The following is a 21,226-nucleotide window of genomic DNA, read 5'->3' as shown; positions in this document are numbered from 1 at the left end:
ATTAAAGGCATGACACCGAGTGACCCTGAGGAGAGCAGGGAGGGCAGGGTGATCAGGGCACCACAGTGAGGAATGACTGAGCTACCAAAGGGACCCAGAGGGTCCCTGCCTATACAGCCCAACCCCTCAACTCCACTCACAGGACAACCCACTCCCCACCTCCAGACCCAGAGGGTTCCTCCCCAGAACAGTGGAAAAGCTGGAAGGGAGAAGGGCTACCAGCCATGATGCTTTCTGGAGTTCCAGACCCCAGAAGCCCTCTCATCTGGCTTTGGCCTCTCACCCCTCTTGCAGGAAGGGCCCTCTTCTACCCGCACCTCCACGTCATGTCCACCTCCCACCTTATCCTTTCTAGCTGGTTTTCGTCAGTGAGGAGGGCTCTCTCTCCCAGGTGGCAGCTGGGATGGATGTGGGGAATATCAGTTCTGGGAGGTTATTGTTAGGACGGTCACCATGGCAGCAAGCATCACATCTGCAGAGCCAAAAGTGCTGCACATGGGGCTCATTCTCGCAGGAAAGCCATGGCCTCCCCTATGCCCCTTGCCTCCAGGGGTTGCTGTCATGGGAGGGATGTCACTGCCACCACCTCTCCCAGTCCTAGCCATCTGCCTGGAAGAGCAGGCTGCCGTACCCCAGAGCAGGGGTTCATCAATCTCCAATCACCTGGCCCTGACATGGCAGTCCATGCAGGACACTATGGCAGGCATGTGGGGAGATGATGGTAGTAGTGGTGGGGATGGTGATGACGGTGATGGTGATGATGATGATGATAGTTGTGGGGATGGTGATAGCAGCAGTGATGGTGGAGATGGTGACAATGATGGTGGTGATGTTGGTGATGGTGAGGATGGTGGTGATGGTGATGGAGGCAGTAGTAGTGATGATGAATGATGGTGGTGATGGTAATGATGGTGATGGTGGTGATGGCAGTAATGATGGTGATGATGGTGGTAATTGTGGTAATGATGGTGATGGTGGTGATGGTGGTGGTAATGATAGTGACTGGTGATGGTGATGGTGGTGGTAATGATGGTGGTGATGGTAATGATGGTGGTGATGGTGGTAATGTTAGTGATTGATGATGGTGATGATGGTGATGATGGTGGTGATGGTGGTAATTGTGGTGGTAATGATGGTGATGATGGTGATGGTAGTGATGGTGGTGATGGTGGTGGTGATTACGGCAATGGTGGTGGTGATGGTGGTAATGATGGTGGTGATGGTAATGATAGTGATTGATGGTGGTGGTGATGGTGGTGGTGATGATGGTGATGATAGTGATGGTAGTAATGACGGTGGTGATGGTGGTGGTGATTTGGCGATGGTGGTGGTGATGGTGGTGGTGATGATGATGATGAAGGCCATAGCTACAAGTTACAATGTACCCACTACACTATGGAAACTCTTCTAAAGGTCCAACACCCACCACTTCATATAAACTTATAGCAACCTTGCAAGATAGGGACTATCATTAGCCTCCTTTTACAAATGAGGAAACCAAGGCACAGACCTGTAACTGGGCTCAGATCACACAGCTAATCTATGGCAAAAATCAGTACTAGCTTCCAAAGTCGCCTGACTTTATAGTTGGTGCCTTTAATCACTACACTCTGCTCAAGGGTGACTACTGGCCTTGTGCATGAAGTGAGTGTGTGCCGACTGTGTCCAGCTCTGCCCAGGCACTGTGTCACACCAGGGAACAAGATGGGCAAGGTTGCCACCTTCACAGGGCTTACACCCAATACCAACAAGGAACAAACAAGAAAACATTGGGTAGTGATATTTGCTCTACACAGATTTAAAGCAAAGAGGGTGACAGGGTGACAACTTCAGAGTGGGTGTCCAGGAAAGTCCTCTCTGAGGAGGTGACATCATTTAAGCTGAGATCTGAATGGCAGAGAGACACTAGTATAGGGGGAAAGGGCATCTCAGGCAGAAAAAAACAGCTGTGCAACGGCCCTGTGGCCAGAACCAGCTGGTGTGTTTAAGGAATGAAGAGGACGGAGGAGAGAGTGCCTGCAAAGGCACCACCACATCTGTCATTTGTTCATCTGCATATTCTGCTTGGTACCTGAGTCCTCCAAGGGAGTCTAAGCCACCTGAATGACTAACAGACAGAGTAATAAAGCTAACCGTAGGACATGGGCAGCGTCCCCTGGCCTTTCCAAGGGCTCAGCCCACGGACATGAGGGCGCAAACCCTCCAGGCCTCCTCCTTTCTCTCCAGACATCCAAGCACAAGGTAGACAGCACGGTCTGTCTGGGAGATTCACACTCAGGGTGCAGGGACCCCTGCTGAGGCGATGCTCCCTCCCACATGCTCACACAGGGGTCTCCATCAACCAGGGCTGCTCAGGCCGGCGGGGCAGGCAGCATGACACCAGGGTCCCACATGGCCAGGAGGGGCCAGGGAGCCATGCCCAGCTCGCATTTCCCTCGCCATGGACACTAGGGACTTGTCATGTGGAAACTGCCTCCTGACGTGAGTCAGGAGACCCTGCACTCGGGTCCCTCCTGTGCTCACCTGCTTGCCCTCCCCCCACATGCTTGAAGGGTATGCTGAAGTGGCTGCAGGCCTGGGATCCCCAGCACTAATACAGAGAACCTGGGTACAACAGCTAGGGGCTGCCTGGAAACAGACGTTTGTTCCCTTCTCCCCAGGCACCCAGAGGTGGCACCCCTGGTGGTCACGGTCATGGCTGCTCGGCTCCATGTAGCCTTCAGGGACCCAGCTGCCTACAGCTCTGCTCCACCACTAGGGGCAGGTCCTCTTCCCGGGACCCCAACATGGAGACCCAACCATCAAATCCGTGTTCCTAGTGGCCAGATAGCAAAAGGGAGGATGGACAGAGTGCCCTTGTCAGCTTTGGCCACATGACCCTCCCCATGATGACCCGTTGGCCATAATCTATCACATGACTTCACTTAGCTGCAAAGGATGCTGGGGAAAAGGTCTTGACCCAGCTAAAATGTGGGGATCCGTCACTGAAGAAGAGGGGAGAAGGCATCTTGGAGGGGGGACAAGCGGTGGTCTCTGCCACCTTACCCGTGAGCACAGCCCACCAGTTCTCCAGGTGTCAGTCCTAAGGAGCCAATGTCTGCAGAGCCCACTGCTACAGAAAGAGCAAGGGCTTGAGTACACACCAGCTCGGGGATCTAATTCTGATCCCAATTGGGAGTCTCTGCTTTGTGACAGGAGCTGATACCTAATAGCTGTTAGGATTTACTATTGTTAACAGACGCAAAGCACTATAAACGAAAATGTGCAGAAATTAGAGACAGCCACTTTGGAGAACTGCTTGACGGTTTCTTACAAAGCTAAACAAATACCTTCCCTATGACCCACTAATTCCACTCGTAGGTATTTACGCAAAAGAAAAAAATTGTATGTCAAAAGAAGAAAAAAGGAATTTGTACAGCAATGTTTATAGCAGCTCTATTCATAGTAGCTGAAACTGGAAGCAACGTAAATGTCCACACACGGGAGGGCAGGGTAAACAGATCAGTGTATGTAAATAAGAACAACTACGGATACACTTGACAACATGAGTGAATCTCTTGGAACTAAAGTTGAACAAAAGAAGCCAGACACAAAGAACACACACTGCAGGATACAATTTCTACAAAATTCTAGAACTAATCCATGGTTATAAAAATCAGAAAAGCAGCTGCACTGCTCAGGCAATGTGGGGATTGACTCCCAGCAGCCCGAGGGAAGTCCCTGGGGTGGTAGAACTGGTCTGTATTTCTTTGTGATTACACAAGTGTATACATTGTCAAAAATGTAGCAAACTGAACACTTAAAATCAGTGCATTTTTATGTGAATGTAATTTATATGCGTGACATGTCATTATGTATGTAAATTACCCCTAAAATTTTTTTAGCTTTATAATAGTATTGATTGATTATTTTTATTGAAGTATAGTTGATTTACAATATTGTGTTAGTTTCAGGTGTACAGCAAAGTGATTTTTATATATATATATATATATATACACAGAGAGATATATATTATGTATATGTATGTATGTATTTTTTCAGATTTTTTTCCCTTATAGCTTATTACAAAATATTGAGCATAGTTCTCTGTGCTATACAGTATAGGTCCTTGTTGGTTATCTGTTATATATACAATAGTGTGTTTATGTTAATTCCAAACTCCTAATTTCTCTCTCCCCACTTTCCTCTTTGGTCACCATAAAATTACACAAAATGTTGGTATCACGTGTGGAGAACCATGTTCTTCTAGTCACATGGAACAGTCCCAGCGATGGGCCAAGTAGCAGACAAAGGAGGGTCTCAAAAAATTCTACAAAAGCAGGAATCAGTGACAACAGTGCAATAACATTAAAAATAAATAACTACAGGAAGACAATTACATCCACTCAGCAGGAAATCTAAATTAGAAACTACAAAAATGAAACTTATAAACGGACACAAGTGACCACCATGGCTCACATGCTGTGAGATGCAGCCAAGCAGTGTTCAGGGGAGATGAGCCAACTTGACTTACTAGAAAACAAGCGAGATTGAGAATAAACTAAGATTTACAGCCGAAGACACTGGAAAAGAATGACAACCTCAAGAAAGGTAAAGGGAGGAGCTTGATAATGCCAAACAGAAACTAGTGAAATAAAAAACAACCAGTAGTAAAACTAACCAGTAATACCAAAAGCTGGATCTTTGAAAAAATTTTTCATAGTAAAATAGACAAATTTTTGATGTTTGGTCAATAACAAACATAAGTCCAAAAAGGTTAAAATGGGGGACAAAAATGAAATAAAGAGATAAAGGTTACAAAAGAACACTATGCACAGAACTTCACCAATAAATTGGAAAAACGTAGTTGAAATGGAAAATTTTCTACGAAAATACAAATGACTCATAGAGACTCAAAAGTAAAATACCACAGAAGAAATGCAAAAACTATGGTGAACTTTGCACAATAAGAATGTTTTCACTTATTATATTTGTACTATTTTTAAAAGTCAATGAGAATATGAAAAAAAACAGGTAAGTAAACAAACCCAACAGCCCTGACCAGGAAATGACCAGGGCCCAGGGCACCTGACAGCCTCTGCCCAGGTGCACGAGGAGCTTGTTCTAAATTTAAAGGACTAAAACATCAGGAAATACTGGGTGCTCCTTCCTTTAGTTTTTGTTTGGTTTGTTTATGCCCATGAACCTGGAAGGGGCTGCATTCCTGCCCCTGGTGCCTTTTTGTCCACTTGCCAGGCAACCGTCCATAGTGAGGGTCTACGTGGCGCAGGTGGGACGCGCCGGGAAGCAAGGAGGGTTTGGAAGGATGTGCTCGCAGGGCACCGGTTATTCAGGGTTTGGGAGGAAAGAAGGATTTGTAATAAAGACATGCATAGCAGTGCTATTTATAACCCAGAAAACTGGAAGCAACCCAAATCACCCCCCGCTGGGACTGGCCTGGCAGATACGCGGAGGAGGGGATGGAGATGCCGGGCCACGTGACACGTGGGGAGGGAGAGCTCCGTGGAGACAAGAGCCTCGTGCGTGGGGGGAGCCAAATATAATGCAGTTTGCACACAGCCACCGTAATTATGGGGCACTGCAGGCATGCGCTCCCTCAGAGGTGTCAGGCCACGGCCAGGCGGCCAACAGCCAGGGTGACTCAAGTGCTAGTGTAGCCGTGGCCCTCCGTATGCGGGCACATGGTCACCTCTTTGCGAATGAGGACACTGGGCTCTGAGCTGTAGGGCCAACAGCGGTAAGGGTTGGGGGCACCCCAGCCCTCCCAAGGCGTAGGGGCAAGTGATCCAGCCGGTCATGCAGCGCCACCCGGAAAGGGTCCAAACGATGGAAACAGAACTTTAAGATCACAGGCCTTAGCCCCAGGGAAGCAACGCCTACCTCTGAGCATGCTGCCTCCTCGCACACCCCAGAAACGTGGGTCTCGGGTAGCGGAGGGGAGGTAACGCTTTAAACTCTCCCCAGAGGGCCACGTTCCCTCATCCTGCCAGGACTCCCCCCCCGGCCCTCTTCTGAGGTGCCCCCCACCCCCGTGTGCAGCGTCTCCTGCTCTGGCAGTCATCACATGGGGGTCTCCCAGGTTTCTGGGCTCCCTCCACCCAGGGGTCCTGAGGACAGTGGGTGGAAGAGGGGGCGGGTGGACTCTGCCAGGAGGCCGGCAGAGTGTAGTGGGCTCACTCCTGCCCAGGCCCCAGCCCAGGGTGCCTTGGCCTCCACCAGCTGCTGCCTGCACCTGGCCTTCCTGGTGGACCAGAAGCTTCACACCATGGACACAGCCCTCCTGCCCCTTTCCCCGGTCCCTGACCCTCCTGCACAGCATCCCCCCAAGCCTGGCAGGCCACTAGGGTTTGCGGGCTCTCATATAGGACAGTCACAAGAGGAGGAGGCTCCTTCTCCTTCAGGAAGGTGACTACAGAAACCCTCTCCGTACAGCTGGAGGGCAGGACCTCAGCTGGGGTCTCGGCAGGCTGGCTGGTGGTCCTGGACCCTCATAGCAGTCAGTGTGCACAGGCTCCAGAGCAGCCCCGACTGCGGCCGGTCCCCAGGCAGGTTGCCCCTCACACCACCACAGCTCCCTTGCTCCTACCTGGCTGAGTCTCTATCAAAGTGGCTGGTGCCCAGGGCTTTCTGCCCAGGGTTCTGCAGGGGGGCCATGTTGATTCTGGTCCTATCCTAGGACCCAGGGTCTCCTGAACCCTCCACAGCTTCCCCTTTCTCTCAACTCCCAAGAGAAGCTGCTAGGGGCCACACCGTGGAAACTGCACATCTCACCTTCTTCATGGTGTTAATGTTAACAATATTAATAATAGCTACCATTATTGGCAGGGGTCTAGAAGGTACCCATTTGGAATCAGGACTTGGTGGCCATTGCAAGGGAGAAATGAGTAGGGCTGGGGGTGGGGGCAGGGCTGCATGACCACTCCTTCTGAGGGGGCAGGGTTGGGGGAAGACACGAGAGAGGAGCAGCTTTGGGGTAAAGGCATTAAGTTCCACTCAGGGCCTCCTGGCACCACCACCTGCAGCATCAGGTGAAGATGGACCTGCAGGTCAGAGCAAAGATGGAAACTGAAGGTACAGACCAGGGAATCATCAGAAGGAGGAGGGTGGGAGCCATAGTGAACGTCGCCAGGAAGAGAGTAAAAGGCCAATTATGGGTCTCCGGGGGAAGCCTGCATTGAGCAGACGGTCTGAGGAAGGGTTGATCAAAGAGATCAGATGGAGAAAGCTGAGGGTGAGAGAACTAGGAGAGGAAAGAGTCCTGGAAGCCAGAGTTGAGAAGTGTCCAGGCAGAGAACACTGGTGGTGGGTCCAGTGGCTGGGGCACAATGTCTCAAGGAGGGTGTGGGGGCAGCGGGTGGAGATAAGTGCCACCTTCTCCATCAAAAAGCTTACTTGTGACTTCCATGCCTAGACACTGTGGATGAGCTGGGACCAGAATAACCTTTCCACCAGAGATAACCATAAAACTGGATGAAATGTATGAGACAACTGTTTTCAGGCCATAGGCGACAGACAGGCCAGACTTGAATCCCTGAGAGAAGGACAACTTACAATCACTCAGCTCTGTGGCACAGAGGTCACATGGACCTGCTGAGGTAAAGATCAGATTGGGCAGAGAAGCAGTGGGAGTATGTGGGACAGGATGCCGGAGACGAGGGAGCTGTGTGCAGGTCCCCAGAACTCCACGTGCGTACCTGCAAGTCCTTGGCCAAGAGCCAGTCTGTGCATATAGGCTGGGCAGGATCGGGTCATGCTAAATTAGAGGGCCTTGGGAAACACCTCAGATTTTCCAGGATCTGCAACAACAAAGCACAAAACCAAGGTCATCAGCCAGTGACTGAACTGCCTACAAAGCAGGAGTCAAAATTCTTCAGAGGAAATTAACAGAATGTTGAGTTTTACAACATATTAGTCATAATGTCCATAGTCAATTAAAAAATAATCACTATGTATACAAAGGAAAAGGAAATATGATCCCCAGGAAAGAAAAAAGCAATCTACAAAAGCTGAAAAACTGGACACAAAATGACCCAGATGTTGAACTTAGAGACTTTAAGGCAGCTATTATAACTGTGTTCAAAGAATTAAAGAAAGATATGGTCTTAATCAGTGAATGGATTGGAAATTTCAGTCCCCAAGTGGAAAATGTATATAAAGATAGATCAATGGAAATGATCTAATCTGAAGATTAGAGAGTAAAAAGGCTGAAGGAAAATGAATAGTGCCTCAGAGACTTGTGGAACAATATAAAATGATCCCACACACGTATAATTGGAGTCTCAAAGGAAAGAGTGTGAAATTGAGGCAGAATGAATGAAAACACAATGGTTAAAAACTTCCCAAATTTGATGAAAAACATCAATTTACATATCCAATAATCTCAACAAACCCCAATCAGGATAAATATAATAAGAACCACACTCAGACAGACAAAGTTCTGAAAACCAAAGAGAATTCTGAAAGCAGCCAGAGAAAAAAGACACGTTGCTTACATGGGAACGATTATAAGAATTATAACAGACTTCTCACCAGAAACAATGGAAGCCAGACAACAATGAAATGACATCATCAAAGTGCTGTAAGAGAAAAGCTATCAGCCCCCCCAAATTCTTATCCAGTAAAAATGTCCTTAAAAAAAAAAGGTTGAAATAAATTCACATAAACAAAACTAAGAGAGTCCACTGACAGAAGACACACACTACAGTTAAGGTAAATGACACCAGGTGGAAACTCAGATCTACAGGAAGGAATGAAGAGCACAGGTGGAGAAACCTGGCAGACACGATCTTACCCACACAACAGAAGTGAGCATCACCAGAGTGGAACAAATTGACATTGCAGCATTACCTCTGCATCATTTATGAGGAACACAGGGGAAGTAAAACAAACGAGACATTCTACAAAGCAGCAGACCTGAACTCTCCAAAAATTTCAAGGCCCAAAAGGAAAGACTGGAGAACTGCTCTAGGCAGAAAGAAACTGAACACACACAACAGCTAAATGCAACTCGGGGTCCTGGGCTGAATGCTGAGCCTATAAAGGACATTATTAAGGCCACAGGCAACATTTGCATGGGATTAGATGGTGATATTGGAGCAAGAATAATTTCCTGATTTTAACAGTTGTACTGGGTTGATGTAGGAGAGGACTCTTGTTTTGCACAGGGCCATGGAGGGATAATGAAGAATCATGCCTATGGCTTATTATCACATGAGTCAGAAAAAATACATAGAGAAACAGATTTATAAGGCAAATGCAGTGAAGTGTTAACAATTGGGGCATTTGGTTGAAGAGCATATAGGTGCTCTTTGTACTATTTTGCAACTTTTCTGTAAATTCGAGATTATTTTTAAAAAACATTTAAATAAGAAGCATCTTCATTGGGGCAAAAAGGAGGAAGAGACGGCAACAGAATGGGTCAAAGTTCAAGAAAGATAATTATTTTAAATAATTATTTTTTTTGAGGTATCACATATATACAGAAAAGTGCACAAATCACAAGTATGTACCCACAAAAAACTTCCACCTTCACCCAGCACCCAGGTTAGGAAACAAAACAATGGCTGCATGCTTCCTATCCTCTCCCAGTTACGACCCCACCCCCACTGTGACAGCCGCTATAGCAACCTTTGCCAACACAGATTAGTATGGACTGTTTGTGAGGTTTCAACAATTGGAGCTGTGAAGCATTTTCTCATTTGTGTCCAGGTTTTCCCCCTCAATACCATGTGATGTCCAAACATGTTTCTGTGTCTAGGACTAGAAACATTTTCATTGCCACACTATCTTCAACCATGCAACTATACCACTGTTCCTGCATCCATTATGCTGCTGTGAACATCCTTGCTCATGTCTCGGTGAAAGTGTGTGCATTTCTTTTGGCAAATACCTAGGAGTGAATTTCTGGGTCGTTGGGGATGAGTATGCTCACCTTTAATGGACACTGCCAATTCTTCCCACAGTGGTTGTACCAAGTTACATTCCCACCAACACAATATACGAATTTTGGCTGCTCTACAGTCTAGCTAGTAAGCACTGGTGTTGTAAGATTTGGGGCCGTTCAGGTGGGTGCATGTGACACTGTGATCTTAACTTTCATTTCCCTGATAACCTGAGGGTGAGCACCTTCTCATATGTTTTTGGGCCATTTGGATATCCCTTTTTGTGAAGTGCAGTTCATGTTTTCCCCAATTTTTCTATTGGTTGCTTGTCTTTTTCTTACTGATTTGTAGAAATTCTTGAATATTCTGGATCAGAATCCTCTGTCAGATATATGCATTGGAAATATCTTTTGCCACTCTGTGGCTTGGCTTTTCACCTTCTCGCACATTATTAATAGTATCTTTTGATAAATGTAAGTTCTTAATTTCAGTGTGATTAAATGTATCAATTTTTTCCTCCATGGCATTATGCTTTTTATATCCTATTTAAGAAGTTATTACCTACCCCCAAGGTCATAAAGATATTCTCCTATGTCTTTTTCCTATAACTTTATCCTTTCTCCCTCTGAATTAGTTCTACAATCCTTATGAATTAAGAGTGTGTATGTGCATGTGCACGTGTGTTGTGTGTGTGTGTAATATAAACATCAAGTTTTTTTCCATACGTGCATTCAATTCACCCAGCAGTAATTCTGGAAAAGACTCTTCTTCCCCCAATTTATAAGCAAGTGTTAATGTTGTCATACATGTGTGGGCCTGTTTCTGGACTCAGTTCAGTTCCATTGGTCTATTTTTTTTTTTTTAAGAAGGTGTTGGGGGTAGGAGTTTATTAATTAATTTATTTATTTTGCTGTGTTGGGTCTTCGTTTCTGTGCGAGGGCTTTCCCTAGTTGTGGCAAGCGGGGGCCACTCTTCATCGCGGTGCGCGGGCCTCTCACTATTGCGGCCTTTCTTGTTGTGGAGCACAGGCTCCAGACGCGCAGGCTCAGTAGTTGTGGCTCACGGGCCTAGTTGCTCCACGGCATGCGGGATCCTCCCAGACCAGGGCTCGAACCCGTGTCCCCTGCATTAGCAGGCAGATTCTCAACCACTGCGCCACCAGGGAAGCCCCCATTGGTCTATTTGTCTATTCTTGACTAAGGCCACCCTGGGTAATTACTGTAGCTTTGCAGTGTGTGATGATGATGCTGGTACAAGTCCTCCAGCTCCTGTTTCACCAGGAGCTCCATTTCCAGCTGCATTCTGATTTCCCAGGGGCTGGAGGCCACATCAGACTTCTCTCTGCGGCCCTTTCCGAGTCTAGGCGGCACCCCATCAGGCAGTTACCAGTTTAATTTGTTTTGATCCAGTCTGTCTTAGTATTTATCTTGGAGTAATTAGTCCCTTTACCTTTAATGTACTTCCTGATATATTTGAGTTTATACCTACTATGTGAATCCTTGTTTTCTATTTATCCCACCTGTTTTATATTCTTTCAATCCTCTCCTTTCTTGCCTCTTTTTTTTTTTTGGATTTTTTTTTTATTATTCCAGTCTCCCATCTATTAGCCTGTTAATTACGCATCCCTTTACTTTAAAAAAAAATGTATCAAGGTATAGTTGATGTACAGTATTATTTAAGTTTCAGGTGTACAACATAGTGATTCACGCTTATTAAAGGTTATACTTCATTTATAGTTATTATAAAATATTGACTATATTCCCTGTGTTGTAAACATTCCTTTACTATTATTTTACTATTTACTATTTACATGCCTTTATTATTCTTTTCGTGGTTACCCTTGATGACAATATGCATCCTTTACTTATTAGGGTATTAGGGTCTACCATAAATTAGCACTCTTTTTTTTAAACCTCTTCCCAGACCTTAAAACTCTCTATTTCCATTTCCAACCTTCCTAGTTCTTTTGTTTTTATTGTCATGCATTTTATTTTTACATATTTACATAGTCCTTTTCTTTCCCTAAAATTTTTGTTGCCTGGGTCCTTCTCTCATTTATTCAGTGATAGTCACTGCTTCATGGAAAAGGTAATTATAGTGGAGAACCAAGAAATACATTACTACCTGAATTAATTTATAAACTTTAGCTGAAGCAATATTATTGAAAGCCTGGCTTTCCATGATAAGAGCCAAGCTTTGGGGTAGAGAATAGGTTTCTTTTTCTTTTCTTTCTTTCTTTCTTATTCTTTCTTCCTTTCTTTTTCTCTTTCTTTTTTTCTTTCTCCTTCCTTCCTTCCTTTCTCTTTCTTTCTTTCTTTCTTTCTCTTTCTTTCTTTTCTTCCTTCCTTCCTTCCTTCCTTTTTTAGAGGAGTACAAATTAACTCAGTAGGTTGAGTAGGGAATACTAAATGCAGAAAGGGAAGATCAAATACAAAAGCAAAAAAACATAGCAGAATGCAATCATATGGGAAGAGCTACATTGTGTTTCCCCTTTTTGTCTTTGGCACAGCACAAACAAAGGGCTCAAGGTATACTTATTTCTATTTAAAAATTTTTTCTCTTTCCTTTTTTACCACCATCCACCATCTATTTGCTTATTATAGTACTATCAGAATTGTTAACTTGTACTCCCATGGGTTTATGTACATTTTGAACCTCAGAAGGCCTTATCGTTGTTGTTTTATAGAGTCACTATTCATTTAGATTTACCCTTTCCATCCATTACTCTTTATTCCCTCCTCAGTTTCCATCTTTCTATCTGGGATTATCTTTTTGCCCAAAGAACTCCCTGTACTTTTTTTTTTTTAAGTGTAGATAATCTGCCAATGAAGGCTCTCATTTTTAAGTTTTTTATTTTTCCTCAAGTGTCTTCATTTCACCCTCACTTTTGAAGAATATTTTTCCTATCAAATTCTATAGTATTCTAGGTTGGTAGTTATTTTTTCCAGCACTTAAAAATGTTATTTAATGCCTTCTGATTATTCATTTGTGTTGAAAACTCTGCTATGTCTGATTGTTACTCCTTTGAAGTTACTTTATGGTTATTTATTTTTACTCTGGTTCCTTTTAAGATTATCATTGTATTTATCCTGCTTGGGGGTTCATTGAGTATCTTGAATCTGTGGACTGATAGCATTCATTTATTTTTTTTAATTATCAGCCATTATGTCCACTAATATTTCTTCTGCTCCAATATCTTTCTCTTTCTAGGACTCCGGTGTACACATTTTAGAACTTTTCAACAGGTTCCATGTATCTCTTGCATTATTTTCTGTATTTTCCATCTTTGTGCATCAGCCTTGATATTTTCTACTGTCCTATCTTCTACTAATCCTATCAGTCAACTTTCATTAATCCTCTGTTCTCTCGTGTCCTATCATAAACACACGGATTGTACTGTAAATATCAATTATTGTGTTTTCAGCTCTAAAATGTATATATATATATATTTATTTATTTATTTATTTTTCCTCTAGTGAAATTCTTCATCTAATCATCTATTTTCTTTAAAATATTAAAAAGTTATTTTAAAGTCTGTCTGATAACCCCAAGATCTGAGTCATCTGAGGTTTCCTTGGTATGTCTATAATTTATAATTGAATGTTGGACACAGTCCATGACAATTGATTGAGGTTCTGGGTTCTTTTACCTTTCTCCATAGAGTGTTCATCTTATCCTCTGGAGGCAGCTAGAGTGTGGGCAGACTATCTTAATCCAAAGTAACAGGAAGCAGGATTTCAGTCTTTATGCCTCCTTCTATCTTTGGTTCATGGCCATTCCTAGGGTGGAGCCCTCCCCAGGCCCCAACCCAGATCCTAAATTCCAATTTTTGTCTCTTCATAACCATTAGATTGTTGAAAATTCCACTCTTAGCTTCTTAGTCTCTCATCATGTGCATTAAATATATAGGCAAATGCTTCAGGGGCAACATCTGAGTTTGGGGCTTCCAGCCTCTTGAGTGCTGGCTATTTTGTCAGCACTATAATTAAAATTTTCTCTGCTTCTCCAGGAACTTGCTGAGAACTCTACTGGCTTCCCTGCCTCTCAGGTAGTAGCCCCATGCTCAGATTCCTAGCCACTCTAAGCCAAGAACTGGTTCACACCTGGAGATGTAAGTGGTGTGCAGAATACGAGCTCACATCTCTCCAATTCTCTTTTCTTTGGAAACTTGGCTCCTCAATTCATGGTTGTCTGCAGCTGTCTGATGCCTTCAAACCAATTTTTTCATCTGGATTTTCTACTTGTTCTCAGTGAAGGCAGTGGTCTAGCCAAGTCCTCCACCACAGCTGGAAGTAGTAACTCGAGGAAGGGATGGCATCAAACTGGAAACTGAACAGGTTTCTCTCTCTCTCTCTCTCTCTCTCTGTCTCTGTCTCTCTCGCGCGCACACACACACACAAACTAATGATGACCGCTGCCCCCTAAGGAGCCCTTATCACGTGCCAAACTTGGTGCTATGTACTTACATGTGTTATGTCATTCGATTTTTACAGCAACCTCATAGGATAGGTATTATGTCCAGTCCCATTTTACAGATGAGGAAACTGAGGCTTAGAGAGGCAAACTAACTTGTCCAGGCAATCTGTCTATCCCCTGGAACGGAAATACATAGAAAAAAATTTAAGTTGTTTTTATTGTAATATATATGTAATATAAAAGTTACTTCAACCATTTTTAAGTGTACAGTTCAGTGATATTTAAGTACATTCACAATGTTGTGCAACCATCACTACTATCGCTTTCCAAACTTTTTCATCACTCCAAACAGAAACTCTGTAGCCATTAACCAGTAACTCCCCATCCCACCACCATCCAGCTGCTGATAACCTCTAATCTACTTTCTAGCTCTATGAATTTGCCTATTCTAGATATTTCAGATAAATGGAATCATACACAATTTGCCATTTTTTTCATCTGGCTTACTTCCCATAGCATAGCGTTTTCAAGTTTCATTCATGGTGTGGCATGTACAGTAGTCCCTCCTTAACCACAGGGGAAACATTCCAAGCCCCCCAGTGGATGCCCGAAACTGTAGATAGTACTGAACACTATGTATATTGTGTTTTTTCCTATACAGACATACCCATGATCAAGTTTAATTTATAAATTGGGCACAATAAGAGAATGACAACAATAATAAAATAAAATAATTATAACAGTATACTGTAATAAAAATTATGTCACTGTGGTCTCTCAAAATATTTTATCGTACTGTAGTAACTCTTCTTCTTCTTGTGATGATGTGACATGAGAAAATGCCTACATGCTGAGATGAAATGAGGTGAACGAAGTAGGCATTGTGATGTAGCATCAGGCTACTATTGACCTTCTGACCATATGTGAGAAGGAGGATCATCTGACTGGAGTGATCCTGGAACATCGAGCCATGATGATGTCAGTGGTTGAATGTCAGGAGCAGACAATGTCAGTGATTGGGGATCTCGGGCAGAATGGCACAAGATTTCATCACACTACACAGAATGGCAGAAATTTAAGACTTACGAATTGTCTAAAATTTTTCCATTTAGTATTTTTGGATCACAGTTGACCATGGGTAACTGAAACCTTGGAAAGTGAAGCCATGGATAAGGGTGAACTGCTATATCAGAAATTCATTCATTTCTATTTCGTTGTATGGATATACTATATTTTGTTTATCCAATCATCAGTGGATGGACATTTCTGTTCTTTCCACCTTTTGGCTATTGTGAGGAATGCTGCAGTGAACAATGGTGCACAAGTATCTGTTTGAGTCCCTGTTTTCAATTCATTTGGGCATATATCTAGGAGTGGAATTGCTTGGTCATATGGCAATCCTATGTTTAAGTTTCTAAGGAACCACCAAATTGTTTTCTACAGAACCTGCACCATTTTACGTTCCCACCAGGAATATGCAAGTGTTCTAATTTCTCCACATGCTCACCAACACTTGTTATTTGCCTTTCTAAAAAACATTATAACCATCCTAGTATGGGTGAAGTGTATCTCATTGTAGTTTTTGCACTTCCCTATTGAGTATTGACATGGAGGATCTTTTCATCTGTTTATTGATTATTTGTATATTTATTTTGAAGAAATGTCTATTGAAGTCCTTTGCCCATATTTTAGTTGATTTGTCTTTTTGTTGTTGAGTTGTAGGAGTTCTTTCTACATTCTGGATATTAAAACCTTATTTTCAGGCTTCCCTGGTGGCGCAGTGGTTGAGAGTCTGCCTGCCGATGCAGGGGACACGGGTTCGTACCCCGGTCCGGGAAGATCCCACGTGCTGCGGAGCGCTAGGCCCGTGAGCCATGGCCACTGAGCCTGCGCATCCAGAGCCTGTGCTCCACGATGGGAGAGGCCACAACAGTGAGAGGCCCACGTACCGCAAAAAAACAAAACAACAAAAAAAAAACCTTTAATTTTAATGAAGTCCACTTTATCTAATTTTCTTTGGTTGGTGGTGCTTTTGGTGTAATATTTAAGAAGCCAATATAAAATCCAAAGTTCTGAAGATTTATGTTTTTTCTTCCAAGAGTGTTATGCTTTTAACTCTTATATTTGGGTTGTTAATCCATTTTGAGTTAATTTTTGTGTATGGTGTGAGGTAGGGGTCCAACTTCATCCTATGAAACAGGCAAATTCATACAGACAGATTAGTGGGTGATTAGGCCTGGGGATGGGGGGGTGGGATTAGTAGTGACTGCTAATGGGTAGGAGGTTTCTCTCTGGGGTGATGAAAATAGTCTACATTTAGACAGTGGTGATTGTTGCATAACTCTGTGAATACATTAACAACCACTGAATCGTACACTTTAAAAGGGTGAATTTTATGCTATGTGAATTATATCTCAATAAAGCTGTTATTAAAACAAACAAACAAAAAGAACAGCTGGTTGCCCCTTAGGAGGGGGACAGGCCTGGCAGCCCCGCCTCCTGCTTCTAGGAGAGAAAACATGCTGCCCTCCCGTGGCCTCCAGTGGCTGCCGGCCAGACTCTTGCACTGCCAGGGCTGTGTTCTAAATCAAACACGTGGCCCAAGCCCAGGATTCTTTCTCCTCTGCAATGTCACGTTTTAGGGAGCCCTTCCTGCACTTGGAGGGGCACGGGTGTCAGCATCCTCCCAGGGGCCCTGGAGAGGCAACCTTAGTGGCCTTCCTAGGCAGAGGCTGTTGACAACGGGTCCAGAAAGGAGAAGGCGGCAGACACGGGGTGAGGACTGTGCCTGACAGACTGTGTATGGGTCCCTGGGCCACCCCCCGCCCCCTCCGTATGACCCAGGCTCTAGGCTGGGAGCAGAGGGCGGGAGCCAGTCTGGTTGGTGCCGCTGCTGTGTGGCCCCCAGTGGGCCTCTGCCCGGGAAGCTCGGGTTCCCCACCAGGCCCCAGGGGCCCTGAGCCGTCTCTGACTTCGTGCCTCCCAGCAGAGCAGGGGCCCAGAGGAAGCAGAATGCAGCTGGGTGCGAATGCAGGCTGGGGAAGGCAGCTCCCTGGGGTCCAGTGGCTAGGACTCAGCGCTTTCCCTGCTGGGGGCCAGGTCACGCAATGTGGCCAAAACCAGCAAACCAACAGACGAACAAAGCAGCCTGGGGAGAGGGTCCTACAATTGTCCCCGTGAGGTCCATAAGGCCAGGAAGGAGAAGGACCAGAGCGTAAGCTCCCAGGAGGGCATGGCCCTCCACCTCCTGGCTCAGAGGCCCTAGAGGCCTGGCTGGCCTGCGGCCCCTGGTCTCAGGCACTTGCAGCTCTTCAGCAGGATTCAGCAACCACCTGGCCGCTGCAGACCCGCCTTGGCATTTTAATTACAGTCATTAAGATGCCTCCTTTTGCTGTGGCCATGTATCTTCCAGGCCTTTCTCTGCAGAGCACCTCAGCCTCATCCCCTCCACCTGGCTCCTAACCCTCTCCCCTGCCCCTCCAGGGCTCACAGTTCCCTAGGGCTTCCGGTCCCCGGGTCCTCAGCTGGAGGGGCTGGGTTCTAGCCTGCACCTCAGGAACCCCGCCCCCAAGGTGCCCAAGGGTGCTCACTGCAGTATCCCCTGCCCCCAGCCCCTCCCCGTTGGGAGCCCCCAGCCCCGTGTGCTGCCTCCACACAGGCTCCCCGTGGAGTGGGGACTCCTCCACGGGGCCACTGTCCCTCCACAGTCTGGGTGTGACACACACCCTGTCTGTTGGTCTGTCCCCTCGCAAGGCTATGAGCAAAGCACCCGTCTCCTTGTGCCCCCTCTAAGCCCTGGGCCTGTGTCTGAGTCTAATTCCCAGGAAAAGCTGTTCAGCCAAACTTAGCACAAAATGGCAATTCTGGGGTTGAACTCTACCTAGCAACAAGATTAGCAGCTGATTTTGCAAACTGGTATTTTTATCTCTGGGACTGGAACGGCTGAGAAAAGTGGCCTCCTCCTGCGCCACCTGGGGACCCCACGTCCCCACACGCTCCTCCTGGCCCCAGGCCCGGCTCTGCCTTCCCTTCTTGCTTGCAGGGGTCCCTGAGCCCGGGGGGTGGGGACGGGGATCGCGAGAGCCTCCCGCGAGCAATGTCAGCCCCCAGGTCCGTGAGGAGACGCTGGATGGACGCTGAGGCTCCCTAAGCAGCCTGTCTTCCTGTCCTCACTCACTGTCTCCCTCTTCCTTTTCCTCATCCCTCTGTCCCCCCATCCCAGATCATTTGCACTTTCCACACTGTGCTGTGCTTTGTGCCCCAGCAGACGCGGGGGTGGGGGGGTGTCTGTGGGGCCGGGGTCACAGCAGGCTGGGTAGCTGCACGATGCTCTGGACCACTTCCTCGCACCCCTCTCCCAGCTCCTCTCTGCCTGCCTTCTCTCCTCCCCTCACAATGTTGGGAACCTTCCGGCAGCCTCAAGCCCCAGTGCCATTTGTGTGGGTTGCCATCTGCCAAGCTGTCATCTAGGAGCCATCATGGCTCCTTGTTTTAGAGAGAAAATATTGTGATGGGAAAACCTCCTGGAAATGGACTTCCAGTTCCAGAACAGGATGGATGGCGTGGACTCCCTTTTCCAGTTCCTCCTCCCTGGACATAATCCAGCAGACGCTCATTAAAGGATCCTGAAAGCTGGAAAGAAGAAGTCAGGCAGCCTGGGGCCACGGGACTTGAGAACATGTTGTATGTCCCGGCATTGCTTTTTATCTCCCACATCAGGGCTGGCGCAGGGGCCTGCAATCTGAATCGCCACTAGGCATCGACAAAACAGGCAGACAACAGGAAAGGCTGCCCTCGGGCCCAAGGATGGGAGAGGGGAGGCCCAACAGAGCTGGTGCTGTGGGCTCCCCCACCAGACACCTATGGGAGAAAGCGTCATGGAGCCCTGAGTCTCTCCACCTCCAGCCAGTGCCATGCAGAGCCCCAGGCCCAGTGGAAGCACGCCGACCTCGCTGCCATGCAAGAACTCCAAAAACTAAACCTTGGAACCCTAACCCATAAAAGTAGGCCTGAAAGTATACATTAAACCTGAAAAGGGTGACTTCCTGCAAAAATAGAGGAGTTAAATAAGATTAAGACTCATAACATAATAACCAAAATATCCAGGATACAGTTGAAAATCCTTCGTCGTACCAAGAACAAGGAAAACCACAATTTGAATGAGAAAAGACAACCGAGGGCAATGCCAAGCTCAACTGGCAGTTGGAAGTATGGGGCAAGAATTTTAGAGCAGCCATCATAAAAATGCTTCAATAAGCAATTACAAACTTTCTTGAAAAACATGAAGAAATGGAAAGTCTCAGCAAAGAAGTTTTATGTTTATAAAAAATTTCTCTATAAAGAAAAATATTTTCTACAAAGTAAAAATTGTACCTACAGTTGTTGAGTTTTTATCAGAAATGGATGTTGAATCTTGTTAAATGCTTTTTCTGAATCTATTGAGATGATCATATGGTTTTTATCCTTCCTTTTGTTAATGTATTACATTGACTGATTTGCAGATGTTGAACCACCTTTGCATCCCTGGAATAAACCCCACTGGACCATGGTATATGATCATTTTAATGGATTGTTGAATTCAATTTGTTAATATTTTGTTAAGAATTTTTGCATCTATGTTCATCAAGGATATTGGCCTGGAATTTTCTTTTCTTGTGGCATCCCTAGCTGGTTCTGGTATCAGGATATTGCTAGCCTCATAAGATGAGTTTGGGAGAGTTCGATCCTCTTCTGTTTTTTGGAAGAGTTTGAAGAGGACTGGTATCAATTCTTCTTTGAATGTTTGGTAGAATTCACCAGTGAAGCCATCTGGTTCTGGACTTTTGTTTGTTAGGAGATTTTTGATTATGGATTCAATCTCCTTACTAGTTATCAGTCATTTTTTCTAGGTTGTCCAATTTTTTGGTGTATAATTGTTCATTCCTCTTTCATTTCTGATTTTATTTATTTATTTTATGTATTCTGCTTATCTTGGTAAGTCTAGCTAAAGGTTTGTCAATTTTATCTTTTCAAAGAACCAGATCTTAGTTTCATCGATCTTTTCTATTGCCTCTTTAGTCTCTATTTCACTTACTTCTACTCTAATCTTTGTTATTTCCTTCCTTCTACAAACTTTCAACTTTGTTCTTGTTTTTCTTGTTCCTTGAGGTATAAAGTTAGGTTGTTTGAGACTTTTTTTTGTTTCTTGAGATAGACATCTATTGCTATAAACTTCCCTCCTAGCAACACCCAGCTGACCACGGCACTACAGGACTCAGCAGCCAGCGTGGAGCAGTGGAAGAGGCAGTTCTCCCTCTGCCACGATGAGAACGACCAGCTCTGGAACAAGATTTGATGAGCTGGAAGAGCAATGCAGTGAGATAAACAGAGAGAACGAGAAGACTATCCAGTTGAAGAGAAGAGTTGAGGAGCTGGAATCAGAACTCTGAGAAAAGGAGACGAAGTTGAAAGACCTCCAAAAACAAAGTGAAATCATTCCACAACTCAGGTCAGAGTGTGAATACATCGCTGAGAAACTAGAGGCAGCAGACAGTCAGAACCTAGAAGACAACGTGTGTTCTCTGAAGACGGACATTGAGAAGAGTAAGTACCGACAGCGCCACCTGAAGGTGGAGCTGAAGAGCTTCTTGGAGGTGCTGGATGGGAAGACTGACGACCTGCACAACTTCCGCAGGGGCCTCTCCATGCTGGGCGCCAACCACTAGGACCATTTCTGAGTCCCCAGTGTGTGCGTGAGACAGAGTAGCACTAGGATGTCCTCCCATTCGCGTTGCTTCTGTAAATGCAGATGCAGGTTGGCGTGTTTCCAAACCAGGGATGCCGTCCACTCTCTCCTCTCCAGAACAGAAATCTCCCCTCGCTTCTCTGGCCTTGCAAGTTTGCAGACAACTGGACAATTCTGACTCAGGAATCCAGAACTAGGTCTACCT

General features: G+C 45.4%; 1 pseudogene; it reads left to right on the top strand.

The window, feature by feature from the left end:
• Window positions 1–1,186: 1,186 nt before the first annotated feature.
• On the top strand, window positions 1,187–21,001 carry LOC137229565 (homer protein homolog 2 pseudogene; annotated as a pseudogene).
• The last annotated feature ends 225 nt before the right edge of the window (window positions 21,002–21,226 follow it).

Source organism: Pseudorca crassidens, chromosome 8 (assembly GCF_039906515.1).
Source record: "Pseudorca crassidens isolate mPseCra1 chromosome 8, mPseCra1.hap1, whole genome shotgun sequence".
Lineage (NCBI taxonomy): Eukaryota > Metazoa > Chordata > Mammalia > Artiodactyla > Delphinidae > Pseudorca > Pseudorca crassidens.
The sequence above is the reverse complement of the archived record's forward strand: the minus strand, read 5'-3'. Positions and strand labels throughout refer to the sequence as shown.